This window comes from Littorina saxatilis, linkage group LG9 (genome assembly GCF_037325665.1).
Source record: "Littorina saxatilis isolate snail1 linkage group LG9, US_GU_Lsax_2.0, whole genome shotgun sequence".
Classification (NCBI taxonomy): domain Eukaryota; kingdom Metazoa; phylum Mollusca; class Gastropoda; order Littorinimorpha; family Littorinidae; genus Littorina; species Littorina saxatilis.
Window position 1 is genome coordinate 47,739,536 of NC_090253.1, and position 7,042 is coordinate 47,746,577.

The window sequence follows — 7,042 nt, forward strand, 5'->3', positions numbered from 1 at the left end:
CATTACAAATATTTCCCACACACCTTCACATGTACACATTGTTTGTTTTTTCCCAGCCGACCAGCCTCTACGTGATGCGAGAAGAATTTAAAATGGTGACTGCAGAAGGCAGGAATGACTTTTTAAACTGGTTTTTGCGTGCCAAAGGGACCTTATAACGTTTACCTGAAGGGAGAATTTCGAAACAGGGGTTGAGAGGATGGATCGGATCACGGACAATTTTGAGAGCTTTCCGCTTAATGGCAGCTTCGTAGAGACTGGTCAGCTGTCGTTGGGGTTGCCCAACAAGCTTGCTAGCCGTCGCAACAATGCGGTGGAGTTTAGCTTTGTTTTTAACATTTGTGGTACCATACCATGTCACAATGTTAAAAGTCAGTATGCTTTCAATCAAACTGCGATACACAAGTTCCATAACACTTTGATTGACATTAAAATATTTAAGCTTCCTGAGAAGAAAAAGTCGCTGCTGAGCTTTCTTATAAACAGCATGAACATGATCACTAAAAGTCAGCTTATTGTCAATTGAAACCCCAAGATATTTGAAGGTTTCCACAAGTTCAACTTCCTTGTCGCTTATTCTCACTTTTTGGGGACCACAATTATCACTCTTTCCTCCAAAAATCATGATCGCTGTAGAGCGCCAGTCTCGGTGCACCACTGCTCGCAGTGAAGCTGCTGGAGTTGTCTACAAAGACAGCATCAAGACGTCGGCAGGCAGCTTCCAGGTTTCTATTTGAGGGAAGGATGGAGTTGTTGAAAGTGTGTCGATCTTTTGCTGGCAGGAGCTGAGACAGACTCTGGCATTAGGAAAGGCTTTGCGGCACAGTCCAATGATGTCGGCCCACTCTTTCTCCGACACAGGTCCCATCTTGCAACTGTTGACGCCAACACGAACAGTCACGCGATTCACTGCTGATGGAGGAGATGTGGCATTGCCGTGCAGCCATTTGCACAGGTCATACACTGTCATACCAGAAACGCATACTTTTTTCAGAATCTCACCCTTTGGTGCCAGTCGTTGTGTGTGGGTCGACATGCTTGATGACAGAATCGCCGATCAAGAGCATGGTTGACTGGCCGGCAACCGAAAGAGTGGACAATGTTTCTTGGGGTGATGTTGGTTTCTGTCTGTCCACACATTCATCAGGGTTTTCCTTAAGTGGGTGGACCGACTGGGACTGGGAGAGTGTGGACTCGCTGGGGGAGTTGTCATCGGATAGGGCGGCAAAGGAGTTAGTGGTGGGGACAGCATACATGGGAAGAGGGGAGGGAGGAATAGCGCTCCCAACATAGCGAGGAGGGGGAGGGCTTTGTTGCACACAGTTCTCTGTTGCAGAGAGTTGGCAAGGGGGAAGTGTGGTCCGGGTGGCATTGCCATTGGCAGCAGTTTGAACTGCTTGAGAGTAGCTTTTCTTTGGGCGCGCTTCCTGCAACTGGCATTTTATGCTAACATGTTCTCTTTCGAGACAGGTCACTTTGTTTTTTCGGACTGACAGTTCTTCTGCCTGTTTCTCGAATTTCTCTGAAAAGTTTCTCACCAGAGTGTTTTTTACTTGCATCTTAGCGTCTTCGATTTGACTTGTTTCCGCTTTACCATCCGACAGCTGTTTTGTGGCATTTACAGTGTCTTGGAGGATGCAGTGGATGGCAGAAATCTCATCCTCTACCTGAGATAGACGACGCCACACTGCAGGTAGAGCATTGTTGGCAGGCCTGCCCCTTGAGCTGCGTGCACCGTGTCGCGTTCGGCTGCGGGGCGTGAGTACAGACAGAGTGCTGCGCGGCGTGGCGTGGCCTGTGGTGGTTGCAGCGGTGTCTTGATGCGAGGGGATGGGGGTGGGGGTGAGGGTGTCGGAGACAAAGAAAGGAGGAGCGGTGTCTGTGGGTTTGGGGGAGGCAACGGGAGGAGGGGTAGAAGTTATGGGGCACTTGTCTTCCATGGTTGAGCGGAATGAGAGGGGCAAGTTACACAATGACTCTGTAAGCTCTACATGATCGCTGTTGTCATTGTATTTTGCTAACAGCTTCTCCACAAGGTCGCACTCAGCACTCCACATCGCGCACCCACGGCCCTGACACAGCAGCGTGCCGGCAGGTGTCACTGTGAAGTACAGCGTGATTGTTAGGAATTTCTTGTTCTGTACTTTGAACCGCAACACGGTTTTTGCCAGTTCTGGTGGAGTGACGTTGCGTGTTTCAAAAGATGGCACAATGACTGATTCAATAACTGTATTGTCTTTGTCGAAATCTTGGGATTTAAATGAAAAACTCCCTCCTTGAAAGGAAGAATAGCGCAGAAGGAGAGTGCTTCGCCACAATACGATTTCATGCTCTCCGCAGAAAAATATTTTCTGATTGGGGCACATGGTTGGGAGGAGCTTGGCTGATAGCTCCGTGCCTACGGAGGACGCCATGAATACACACACGCAGCACACTATAGTACTACACACACTTCACAGCACATTTTCACACTCGCCGGGGCAGGCACAGAACTTCACACATGTTGCATCACGACGGCTGGGCAGAGGATGGATCCCGCAGATGGGATTACACCATCGTTGTAATGTTACCACATATTGACAGTCCGCGGGCGTCGGTCCATTCAATTTTCACTGACTTGGAACAAAGGAAACGTATTTGCACCGCTGTTTTACACCAAAGAAGGCAACATTTTGCCAAACACTTTTCACAGAGAGAGAGAGAGAGAGAGAGAGAGAGAGAGAGAGAGAGAGAGAGAGAGAGAGAGAGACTCAGACTCAGACTCAGACTCAGACTCAGACTCAGACTCAGACTCAGAACTTTATTACAAAAGGATAAAGGTTTTAGGCAAAGCCTATTCTTCCAACCTGTTCTTTATACAACACATAAAGACAGACGCACATTACAAATATAAATTCAATCATATAAAATACAGAAATACATTGCAACACAATGTGCATTTAAGGAATTACATAAGGAGAACTCAAAAAATTACAAAATTACATTGACATAGTTATACCTTTCATTTGGGAATAAGTTGCTCCGATCAGCTACACATCCGTTAACATTAGTACAAGATGTTTAACAAAATAACAATCGAACAAGACATTTCATTCACGAATGATGTGTGAACGTGACTGTCTCTTAAACATTTTCACTGAAGTTGCATTTCTTATCTGTTGGGGTAAGGAGTTCCAGAGAAACGCTCCCGAGAAGGCTAAACTCGATTTGTAGAGGTCTTTGCGAGGTATAGGAGGGATGATTTTTTGGGACCCATATCTTTTTGTGGCATGTTTGAAATGTGATTTCTCTCTCTCTCTCTCTCTCTCTCTCTCTCTCTCTCTCTCTCTCTCTCTCTCTCTCTCTCTCTCTCTCTCTCTCTCTCTCTCTCTCTCTCTCTCTCTCTCTCTCTGTCTCAGTACCCCATGTGTGTCCATCGCTGACGGGAAACCGACCAAGACCCCCCGATCTCTTGGTTTATGGTTCCGTTGTGATTTGAAGAGAGAGAGAGAGAGAGAGAGAGAGAGAGAGAGAGAGAGAGAGAGAGAGAGAGAGAGAGAGAGAGAGAGGGAGCGAGAGAGACAGAGAGAAAGAGACAGAGAGAGAGAGAGAGAGAAACATTCCAAGTGATTTTACAACTTATCCTGGAAAAAAACTCGCTTAAGCCGAACTGCAGGGTAATTTCTCGGGAAAGGTTTGGCTTATCCGAACTCGGATATGCACAAACTCGGATAAACGAAACGATTTTTCATTCCCCGGGCGAGTTCGGCTAAAGCGTGTTTGACTGTAGGCGTAAGGGTCACCCAGATTGTCGGACCAAAACTGTTATTTTTTTATTCAGTCACTTGTAATCAATGAATTGGCTTGATATTTGGTAGTTTTCTTCAAAAATTATTATATTTTCAGAAAACATCAAGTTTGAATGCCTAAATTAAGTAGAACAACTGAAAAAATTATTTAGTTCGTAAAAAAATGGGCTAAATAAACCTGCAAAAATGCTAATTTTAGCATTTTTCAATGCACTCTTGGGGAAAAAGTATGTGTCCAATTGAAAAATTGGCACTCATATTTAAAGCATCATTACCTACAGTATGTTCTAAAAGCTTTCTGTTTTGTTGGAAATTTTGCTTTTAGTAGCATTAGCAAAGAATACTATAATTCTATATATTATTATGATATATCACACAATCAAAAAAATTCTATTTTTCTGATTATCAGCTTCATTTTAGAACAAACTATAGCCAGTCCAGTGAACATTTGATGTGCAAAGTTTCAATGGAATAGGTGAATATTTAAAAAAGTTGATCATGCAGACAGTGTAGCTGCTCTGTGATTTCGCGCGAACTTTCACCACATAAAACATGATGATTTTCTCAAAAAGTTGACTCTTTTCACAGTAGGCTCGATAATTCGCTGCGAAATTCACTTTCAATGCACGAAAGCCGCCATCTTGCCGTCAACTGTAGGGAGCAGTCGTTGTACGGTTGTTGTAAACCAGAGAGACAGGTTAGGCTTATTATTTTCCAGCAGCTCAGCGCAAATAGGATTGTTGTTATTTTAGATATTTCGGCCAGTGATTTTTAATTCCCACCAACCTACTTTGAGCACTTATTGCAAGAAAACTATGTATGCTAGAGACAAAATGTAAACTGCACATGAAAATAGAGATATTTTTCTAGCTTTTGGCAACATCATAATTTAGTATATCTGAAAAACGATTTTTTTCCAAATTCTGGGTGACCCTTACGTCTTGAGAACCTTTTTTATTTGGCAAAGGTATGACTTTCGCTTTTTAAATTCTTTTGGAACAAAATGTTGTTGAATACATAAGTCAGCGACTCTACTATATAAGGAGTAGACGATTTTTAAAGATATCAACGTTGAAACAGCCAGTCAGACATATCATTTGGAGGCTTTTTGTGTGTTTGAATTGTTGTTGTTTAGTGTGCGTTGAAAGTATGGCCCATATCTGTGCTTTTGAAGTTGCAGGCAGAGTTGTTTGTAGAATATATTTACTTTAGCAATGACAAAGGTTTTCCTTGTGGATGCTTACTGCTTCCATATGTCAGACGACTGTCGCCAGAAAAGCTCACGATTCATTTAATCTTGCCTGTACTTCTCTGTGATATCCATAGATCAAAAAGCACATATTTAGTGTGTGTGTGTGTGTGTGTGTGTGTGTGTGTGTGTGTGTTTGTGTGTGTATATGTGTGTGTGTGTGTGGGGGGGGGGGTGTGTACGTGTGTGTGTGTGTGTGTGTGTGTGTGTCTGCTTGAGTGTGTGTATGTGTGTGTGTGTGTATGTGTATAAATATATGTGTGTGTGTGTACGTGTATGTGTGTGTGTACGTGTGTGTGTTTGTGTGTGAATGTGTGTGTGTGTTTGTGTGTGTGTGTGTGTTGCTTGTGTGTTTCTGTCCATGTCATCCCCCCTCTCTCTCTCTCTCTCTCTCTGCGAGGGCGTGATTGAAGACTCTATTCCCTCCAGCGTGTGTGATATGAGTGGTGACTGCCACGTAATCCGTGTAATCTGCCCGCTTCGCCTGAACGGAGTTGTGTTTGTGTCAGGCTGACTGAGCTCGTTTGTTTAAAGTCGAGTGTTAGTGCAGAGGTCTGTGACGCTATTGTGAGACTTTACCATATTGTGTTGCAAGACTGCCAGCATAAATTTGTTGTTTGTGTTTATAGTTTGAACTGACAATCGTGTTGCTTTTTTCGTGACGGTTGTTGTTTTGCTTTTTTCATAACAGTTTCTGTGTATGTGTTAGTTATTGTTGTGTGTGTTTACTCCTTGTTTTATTATGCTCAGTGTTGGTCATTTAAATGTGTATCACCTCTATGATAAGGTTCATGATGTATGTGCCTTCCTTGAAAAAGCATCTCCGAATTATCATTTATTTGGTATTATACTGAATCAAGATTAGATTCCAGGGTGTCCGATAATGATATCGCGATTGTTAATTATTGTGTTGAAAGGCGAGACCCAGAAATTCAAGGGCAGACCGGAATCGCGGTATATATTCATGACTCAATTAAACACATTACCCGTAGACGCATAGACCTGGAACCCAGCGCAGTAGAATGCATTTGGTTAGAACTCAAACCCAGAAAATCAATGGCCCCTCAATTCGTGTGTTTTCTTTACAGAAATCCTGCTGCAAACTTTGAGTGGTATGATCATTTTGTACAAATGTTAGACAATGTTTAGAATAAGAGCAAACACAATGCTGACGTTCTGTTGCTTGGCGATTTTAACATAGACATGTTAAAGTCCCATCCTAGCTGGGAATCAGCTACTCAGTTATTTGGGCTTAAACAGCTTGTAAAGTCACCCACAAGAGTAACTTCAACGACGTCTACATTGCTGGATCATATTTACACGAATAATCCGGACTCAGTATTAGGTGCCTGTGTATCCGACCTAAGTGATCATATTTCTGTAAGCTGTTCCAAATGGATGAAGTTACCCAAGGCAGAATCAAAAGGTCACACATATATTTCATACAGGTATTTTAAGCATTTTAATCAAGGTCTCTTCTTTAATGATTTGAATTGTACAGCGTTTGCTTCTGTGCTTAATTTTACAGATCCTAACGAGGCACTTGAAGCCTGGTATTCCCTCTTTATCGATGTAGTAAATCGACCTGCACCTGTGAGGCGGAAACGAGTAAGACATCCTAAACTTCTTCCCTGGTTAACCATTGATATTGTCAAAGCAATGCATGGCGTATCGCGACCAGTTAAAGACAAACACATTATTTGAAGATTATAAAAAAAGCGCGTAACAGAGTAAAGCATCTTGTAAGAAACGCGAAGCGATCATATTTGAATAAACTTGTGGGTAACAGCAAAGACGTTTCAAAAGTCTGGCGCGCCCTGAACACGTTTTTAAAAGGCAACTCTTCAAAAAATAATTGTATTCCTCAGAATATAAAGGCCAACGATTTTAAGGCAGCAGATATTTCCGCCGCAAAGTGAAACTGATTCGAAAGAATACGTTATTCCTTTGATGAAACATATCCTGGATTGTTCAGCAAACACACACACACACACACACACACACA